Consider the following 8952-nt stretch of genomic DNA (forward strand, 5'->3'; position numbering starts at 1 on the left):
GGCCCGCCACAGCCAGGAGGAAGGGACAAGTGGCCGGCGTGGGGGCCTGGAGGTGGGGGGACCCGCTCCTGGGTGGCTGGCCTGGCTTCCGGCCCCAGAGGCGTGAGACCTGCTGTGCCCAAGACTGGTACGGCCCCCTCCAGGGCCCCACTCTTAGCCCGGCCAGGTGAGGTGGGGTGAGGCCGGGCGAGGGGAAGCTGGGGACGGAGGAGAGGGGGCCGAGGGGGGTGGGGACACCTGATCTGCAGAAGGCAGTCCTTAAACCGTGCATGTGACCTCACTGCCATCTCACGGCGGGGGGCCCGGCCTGTATGAGGGGGTGTGCAGGAGGCGGCCACGTGAAAACAGCAGTTCTAGTGCTGTCCCGGGTCCCGCCAGCGGGCCCACACCAAATCGGTTTCGGTCCTGCTGCCGCCTCTGGTAACCCGACCCGAGGGGATGACCCAGCCTGGCCCCGGCAGGGGCCTAGGTGCACGCGGCGCGGCCTCGGCTGGCTCCTCCTTGTGCGTTTCTGGGGCCGCACTGCGAAAAGCCTTCCACGCAGGGGCACGCTGGGGTGGAGCCAACCCCGGCAGGCACGGGCTCCCGGAAGCAGGGTTCCGATGGCACCCACGCCCCTTTCCCTGCAGCAGCCCACAGCTTCGGAAGTGGGACAGGGGGCAGGGGTGCATTAATGAACCTCAGGGTGGAAGTCCCGGCGGGGTGACCACGGGGGGGCCCAGGTGGAGCAGGGGCGGCCTCCCCCGCGTGCCCCACGCCTGGCTGAAATCTAATCCCCGGTCCCTTCGTGTCACGGCCCGGCCGCGCTCCCCGCTGCCTGGTGGAGTCAAGCTGCTCTCACTCTCTCCTCCAAAGGAAGGCCCTCTGCGGATGAAGTCATGGGAATGCACGGTCCCTTGGCCCCCGAAAACAGTGGGAGCCTGAAGCCAGCTGGTTGGGTGGCCTCCGATGCACAGGCCTTTGCCACGTCCCTGGGCTCTCCGAGTGTGCAACGTCACCTAATCCTGAAATGACCGGGTTCTCTCCATGGCACAGATGAGGAGCCTGAGGCTCAGGCCTTGGGATTGGCCCAAAGTCATGGAGCCACCAAATGCAACCTGGCCCAGGTGCAGCCACCACACCTTGGGAACACTAGAGCTGAGGTACCCATGGGGTCACTCAATGGAATGAACATTCCGCAGTGCCCGCTGTGTCCCAGGCACAGGGCAGCAGCAGGGATGAGCTCCTGCCTCCAAGGGAGTCTTTGGGCGACGGTGGGTCTAACGGGAAGAGTCCCTCCTCATCTTCACCTCGAGGGCCTCTTGGGTTATTTTCTGCCACGTTCCCAGCGCACAGTGCCCCATGTGAGGGTTTACCTGAACGTGGAAGCAGCCATTTCCCTGCAAGTTGGGATTGGAAAGGATCCAGAGAGGATCCGTGGAGGGTCCTCATCCCTCATGGCCTGGACCCCTGTTTGCTACATGCTAAACCAACAAGGTTTTTGTGCAATCTGTGTGAATAAAACTACCATCATCCTGGACTAACAGGGCCAGGAAACGGAGAGGTCAAAGGAGCAAAGTCTTCAAGAGCAGAACCGCGGAAGCTCTTTTCTCGGGCCAAGAGAGGACAACATCCATGTGTGCGGCAGGGGTGACTTTGCCCCATCATTTGAGGATGGCAGGCCTTCCCCCCACTGTTCAGGGAGGGGTCTGCTGTCCCAGGCTCTAGAGAGGGTGGAGCACATTCCCTGGGGATTGGCGAGAGTTCGGTCACTACCCCACTGTCCTTAGGGGTTGAGCACATGTCCTGGAGTTTGGGGAGATTGTAGCGGTCACCCTGGTGTTCTTGCAGGGTGCAGCCTAGAGGTAGGTAGCCACCGAGATGCTTGATGAGGGTAGAACTGAGAAGATGGCTGCTGGGCAAGGGTTGGAATTCCTGCCCTATGAGGCTCCAAGGAGAAGACATACCGTTCTCTAGATGCTCTCAGACTGTGAAATCTCATGGAGTATGTATGCCCTGCAGGTTTGTAGAAGAGTTTGGGACCTGTGACCCCTGTCTAACTTCAGGCGTCTCCCTATGGTAGCGGAATGTCTGTTCCATGCCTGTTTCTCCCTTGTAGATTGGAAGCGGATAACTTGTTTTGTAGGTTTCACAGGTCGACAGCCAGAGGGGAAGTTTTCTCCAAGACAGACTGCATGAGTGTAACAGACTTCTGCGAGATTTCTTTATTCAGCATGGCTACTAAATGACGAAAGTCGTCTTGAAATACTGTGATGGAATGAGTGCATTTTACATGCAGAATGAATATGTTGGGGGTCCAGAGGGTGGAAGGTCCTGGTTTGTCTTTTGTGGACCCCAGAAAACTGGGATCTAAGGTAACTCGTTCCTGTGCCTGGAAAGGCAGGGGGCCTGGGCCCTTTAGCTTAGATTTAGTTGAGGGCTCTTGATTAGATCATTTCATTAGACTTTGCCTGGACTATGTTAGTGAGGTGTGATGCATGTTGGGTCTCCACCCTCCTGCTGGTCTTATAGAAACTGAGAACACACAGAGAGACCCAGAAAAGGGAACTCTGTCATTTTGACCCAGCCATCTGAGCAAGAGAGCAACCAAAGACCACCAGCAGCCGAGCTGAGGCACGAAGCCCCACAGGCTGGACGCACGGAGCGGAGCTGAGGAGACGAGCCATAGGTCTGATCACCCACAGCCGAGCTCTGGGAGACAGTGAGCACTGAGGGAAAGGAAGGGCCCTCCGTGTATGGAAAGGTCATGTATTTTTAGGGTCTAGACTGGGTTATGCCCTGGTTTGAGTCCTTTGTGGGACCGAGAAACTCATTGTCTTAAGCTAACCCATTCCTGTGCATGAAAACCTACTGTTTTTGTTTGTTTTGCTTTTCTTTGCTCTTCTGGTTTTTAAAATATTATTATTACTGGAATAATGAAAATGCTCTAATAATGATTAAAGTGATAAATGCACACCTATGTGATTATACCACATACAATTGATTGTACCCTTTGGATGGATCGTATGCTTTATTAATATGTATCAATAAAATGGATTCGATTTTTTAGAAAGGGACTTTTTATTGTAACACTTCAGTTAAGGGCCTATGATTGAATTGCAGGACCCAGGGTGGTTCCAACTCCTTTTACTGGGGTCCTTTATAAATGGAGGAGAGCACAGAGAAGGGAGCTGCCGCTGTGCCTTGCCGTGTGCAAGACGACTGCGGGATCACTTACAGCCACAAAGAGGCAGAGAAACCCCAAGAGGCTAAGAGAGAGGCCGGAGGCTAGAATCAGAGAAGCAGCCCAAAGTGGAAGAGACGAGGCCTGGTCTCCACTATGGGGCGGGGGAGAGAGTGGAGCCTGGAGGAGAAGGCACTGTCTGGCTGCCATTTTGTCCTGCCACGTGGCAGCAGTCCAGGATCTGCCAGCAGCCCAGGATCTCATAGAAGCTGACCTGTGGTGAGACCGCATCTCTGGTGAAGCCTTGATTTGGACATTTGCAAGCCTCAGAATTGTAAGATTTTACCCTAATAAATTCTCATTACAAAAGCCAACCCATCTGGTATTTTGCATTGGCAAAATTTAGGAAACTAGAAGAGAAATTGGTACCTAGAGAGTGGGGTGCTACTGCTTGCAAGTTCCAAAAATGTTGGAACAGTTTTACAAATGGGTAATGGGGAGATTATGAGGGAACTGGGAAACACTTGGTAGAAAAGGCCTAGATTGCTTTGAAGACTGTTGGTAGAAATATGGATACAAGAGGTACTTCCGCTGAAGCCTTAAAAGGAAGTGATGAATGTATTATTGGAAACCAGAGGAAAGACGATGCTTGTTTTAAAGTTGCAGGGAATGTGGCAAAATTGACCCCTGTTGTTAGGGGGAAGGTGGAATTTGGAAGGGACGAGCTTGGGCATTTAGCTGAGATCTCCAAACTAAATGTGGAAAGCGGTCCAGCTTCTCACAGCTTATAGCAAAAACACAAGAGGATGAGCTGTGAACTGAAATCCTGGGCACAAGAAAACCAGAAGTTGATGGTTTGGGAAAGTTCAAATGTCCTGAAAGCAAGTTCCCAGAGGACAGTGCCCCATGTGAGGATTTACCTGAACGTGGAAGCAGCCATTTCCCTGCAAGTCGGGTTTGGAAGGATCCAGAAATTTTCCGTGGAGGGTCCTCCTCCCTGATGGCTTGGACCCCTGTTTCCTGCATTCTAAACCAGCAAGGTTTTGTGCAATCTGTGTGAATAAAACTACCATCATCCTGGACTAACAGGGCCAGGAAAGAGAGAGATCAAAGGAGCAAAGTCTTCAAGAGCAGAACCGTGGAAGCTCTTTTCTCGGGCCAAGTGAAGGACCCCACCCATGTGTGCGGCAGGGGTGAGTTTGCCCCATCATTTGAGGATGGCAGGCCTTCCGTCCACTGTTCAGGGAGGGGTCTGCTGCCCCAGGCTTTAGCGAGGGTGGAGCACATTCCCTGGGGGTTGGCGAGAGTTCGGTCACCACCCCACTGTCCTTAGGGGTTGAGCACATGTCCCCGAGTTTGGGGAGATTGTAGCGGTCACCCTGGTGTTCTTGAAGGGTGCGGCCTAGAGCTTGGTCGCCACCCAGGAGCTTGATGAGGGTGGATCTGAGAAGATGGCTGCTGGGCAAGCCCTTGGAAGGCTTGGGACTCCTGCTCTGTGAGGCTCCAAGGAGAAGACATACCATTCTCTAGATGCTCTCAGACTGTGAAATCTCATGGAGTATGTATGCCCTGCAGGTTTGTAGAAGAGTTTGGGACCTGTGACCCCTGTCTAACTTCAGGCGTCTCCCTATGGTAGCGGAATGTCTATTCCATGCCTGTTTCTCCCTTGTAGATTGGAAGCGGATAACTTGTTTTGTAGGTTTCACAGGTCGACAGCCAGAGGGGAAGTTTTCTCCAAGACAGACTGCATGAGTGTAACAGACTTCTGCGAGATTTCTTTATTCAGCATGGCTACTAAATGAGGAAAGTCGTCTTGAAATACTGTGATAGAATGAATGCATTTTACATGGAGAATGAATATATATGTTGGGGGTCCAGAGGGTGGAAGGTCTTGGTTTGTCTTTTGTGGACCCCAGAAAACTGGGATCTAAGGTGACTCGTTCCTGTGCCTGGAAAGGCAGGGGGCCTGGGCCCTTCTGTTGAGATTTAGTTGAGGGCTCTTGATTAGATCATTTCATTAGACTTTGCCTGGACTACGTTAGTGAGGTGTGATGCATGTTGGGTCTCCACCCTCCTGCTGGTCTTATAGAAACTGAGAACACACAGAGAGACCCAGAAAAGGGAACTCTGTCATTTTGACCCAGCCATCTGAGCAAGAGAGCAACCAAAGACCACCAGCAGCCGAGCTGAGGCACGAAGCCCCACAGGCTGGACGCACGGAGCGGAGCTGAGGAGACGAGCCATAGGTCTGATCACCCACAGCCGAGCTCTGGGAGACAGTGAGCACTGAGGGAAAGGAAGGGCCCTCCGTGTATGGAAAGGTCATGTATTTTTAGGGTCTAGACTGGGTTATGCCCTGGTTTGAGTCCTTTGTGGGACCGAGAAACTCATTGTCTTAAGCTAACCCATTCCTGTGCATGAAAACCTACTGTTTTTGTTTGTTTGTTTTGCTTTTCTTTGCTCTTCTGGTTTTTAAAATATTATTATTACTGGAATAATGAAAATGCTTTAATGATGATTAAAGTGATAAATGCACACCTATGTGATTATACCACATACCATTGATTGTACCCTTTGGATGGATCGTATGTTTTATTAATATGTATCAATAAAATGGATTCGATTTTTTAGAAAGGGACTTTTTATTGTAACACTTCAGTTAAGGGCCTATGATTGAATTGCAGGACCCAGGGTGGTTCCAACTCCTTTTACTGGGGTCCTTTATAAATGGAGGAGAGCACAGAGAAGGGAGCTGCCGCTGTGCCTTGCCGTGTGCAAGACGACTGTGGGATCACTTACAGCCACAAAGAGGCAGAGAAACCCCAAGAGGCTAAGAGAGAGGCCGGAGGCTAGAATCAGAGGAGCAGCCCAAAGTGGAAGAGACGAGGCCTGGTCTCCACTATGGGGCGGGGGAGAGAGTGGAGCCTGGAGGAGAAGGCACTGTCTGGCTGCCATTTTGTCCTGCCATGTGGCAGAAGTCCAGGATCTGCCAGCAGCCCAGGATCTCAGAGAAGCTGACCTGTGGTGAGACTGCATCTCTGATGATGCCTTTATTTGGACATTTGCACAGCCTCAGAATTGTAAGATTTTACCCTAATAAATTCTCATTACAAAAACCAACCCATATCTGGTATTTTGCATTGGCAGCCTTTAGCAAACCAGAAGAGAAATTGGTACCTAGAGAGTGGGCTGCTACTGCTTGCAAGTTCCAAAAATGTTGGAACGGTTTTACAAATGGGTAATGGGGAGATTATGAGGGAACTGGGAAACACTTGGTAGAAAAGGCCTAGATTGCTTTGAAGACTGTTGGTAGAAATATGCATGCAAGAGGTACTGCCGCCGAAGCCTAAAAGGAAGTGATGAACATATTATTGGAAACCAGAGGAAAGACGATGCTTGTTTTAAAGTTGCAGGGAATGTGGCAAAATTGACCCCTGAAGTTAGATGGAAGGTGGAATTTGAAAGCAACGACCTTGGGCACTTAGCTGATTTCCAAACTAAATGTAGAAAGTGCGGTCCGGCTTCTCGCAACTTACAGCAAAACATGAGAGGTAAGGGATGAGCTGGGAACTGAACTCCTGGGCACAAGGAAACCAGAAGTTGATGGTTTGGGAAAGTTGAAATGTCCAGAAAGCAAGTTCCCAGCGCACAGTGCCGCATGTGAGGGTTTACCTGAACACGGAAGCAGGCATTTCCCCGCAAGTCGGGATTGGAAAGGATCCAGAAAGGATCCGTGGAGGGTCCTCTTCCCTGATGGCTTGGACCCCTGTTTGCTGCATGCTAAACCAACAAGGTTTTATGCAATCTGTATGAACAAAACTACCATCATCCTGGACTAACAGGGCCAGGAAAGGGAGAGGTCAAAGGAGCAAAGTCTTCAAGAGCAGAACCGTGGAAGCTCTTTTCTCAGGCCAAGAGAGGGACCCCACCCATGTGTCTGGCAAGGGTGAATTTGCCCCATCATTTGAGGATGGCAGGCCTTCCGTCCACTGTTCAGGGAGGGGTCTGCTGCCCCAGGCTTTAGCGAGGGTGGAGCACATTCCCTGGGGGTTGGCGAGAGTTCGGTCACCACCCCACTGTCCTTAGGGGTTGAGCACATGTCCCCGAGTTTGGGGAGATTGTAGCGGTCACCCTGGTGTTCTTGAAGGGTGCGGCCTAGGGCTTGGTTGCCACCCAGGAGCTTGATGAGGGTGGATCTGAGAAGATGGCTGCTCGGCAAGCCCTTGGAAGGCTTGGGACTCCTGCTCTGTGAGGCTCCAAGGAGAAGACATACCATTCTCTAGATGCTCTCAGACTGTGAAATCTAATGAAGTATGTATGCCCTGCAGGTTTGTAGAAGAGTTTGGGACCTGTGACCCCTGTCTAACTTCGGGCGTCTCCCTATGGTAGCGGAATGTCTATTCCATGCCTGTTTCTCCCTTGTTGATTGGAAGCAGGTAACTTGTTTTGTAGGTTTCACAGGTCGACAGCCAGAGGGGAAGTTTTCTCCAAGACAGACTGCATGAGTATAATAGACTTCTGCGAGATTTCTTTACTCAGCATGGCTACTAAATGAGGAAAGTCGTCTTGAAATATTGTGATGGAATGAATGCATTTTACATGGAGAATGAATATATATGTTGGGGGTCCAGAGGGTGGAAGGTCTTGGTTTGTCTTTTGTGGACCCCAGAAAACTGGGATCTAAGGTGACTCGTTCCTGTGCCTGGAAAGGCAGGGGGCCTGGGCCCTTTAGCTTAGATTTAGTTGAGGGCTCTTGATTAGATCATTTCATTAGACTTTGCCTGGACTACGTTAGTGAGGTGTGATGCATGTTGGGTCTCCACCCTCCTGCTGGTCTTATAGAAACTGAGAACACACAGAGAGACCCAGAAAAGGGAACTCTGTCATTTTGACCCAGCCATCTGAGCAAGAGAGCAACCAAGGACCGCCAGCAGCCGAGCTGAGGCACGAAGCCCCACAGGCTGGACGCACGGAGCGCGTCAAGGCTGAGGAGACGAGCCATAGGTCTGATCACCCATAGCCGAGCTCTGGGAGACAGTGAGCATTGAGGGAAAGGAAGGGCCCTCAGTGTATGGAAAGGTCATGTATTTTTAGGGTCTAGACTGGGTTATGCCCTGGTTTGAGTCCTTTGTGGGACCGAGAAACTCATTGTCTTAAGCTAACCCATTCCTGTGCATGAAAACCTACTGTTTTTGTTTGTTTGTTTGTTTTGTTTTTCTTTGCTTTCTTCTTTGCTCTTCTGGTTTTTAAAATATTATTATTACTGGAATAATGAAAATGCTCTAATGATGATTAAAGTGATAAATGCACACCTATGTGATTATACCACATACCATTGATTGTACCCTTTGGATGGATCGTATGCTTTATTAATATGTATCAATAAAATGGATTCGTTTTTTTAGAAAGGGACTTTTTATTGTAACACTTCAGTTAAGGGCCTATGATTGAATTGTAGGACCCAGTGTGGTTCCAACTCCTTTTACTGGGGTCCTTTATAAATGGAGGAGAGCACAGAGAAGGGGAGCTGCCGCTGTGCCTTGCCGTGTGCAAGACGACTGCGGGATCACTTACAGCCACAAAGAGGCAGAGAAACCCCAAGAGGCTAAGAGAGAGGCCGGAGGCTAGAATCAGAGAAGCAGCCCAAAGTGGAAGAGACGAGGCCTGGTCTCCACTATGGGGCGGGGGAGAGAGTGGAGCCTGGAGGAGAAGGCACTGTCTGGCTGCCATTTTGTCCTGCCACGTGGCAGCAGTCCAGGATCTGCCAGCAGCCCAGGATCTCAGAGAAG

This window comes from Dasypus novemcinctus, chromosome 7 (genome assembly GCF_030445035.2).
Source record: "Dasypus novemcinctus isolate mDasNov1 chromosome 7, mDasNov1.1.hap2, whole genome shotgun sequence".
Taxonomy (NCBI): Eukaryota; Metazoa; Chordata; class Mammalia; order Cingulata; family Dasypodidae; genus Dasypus; species Dasypus novemcinctus.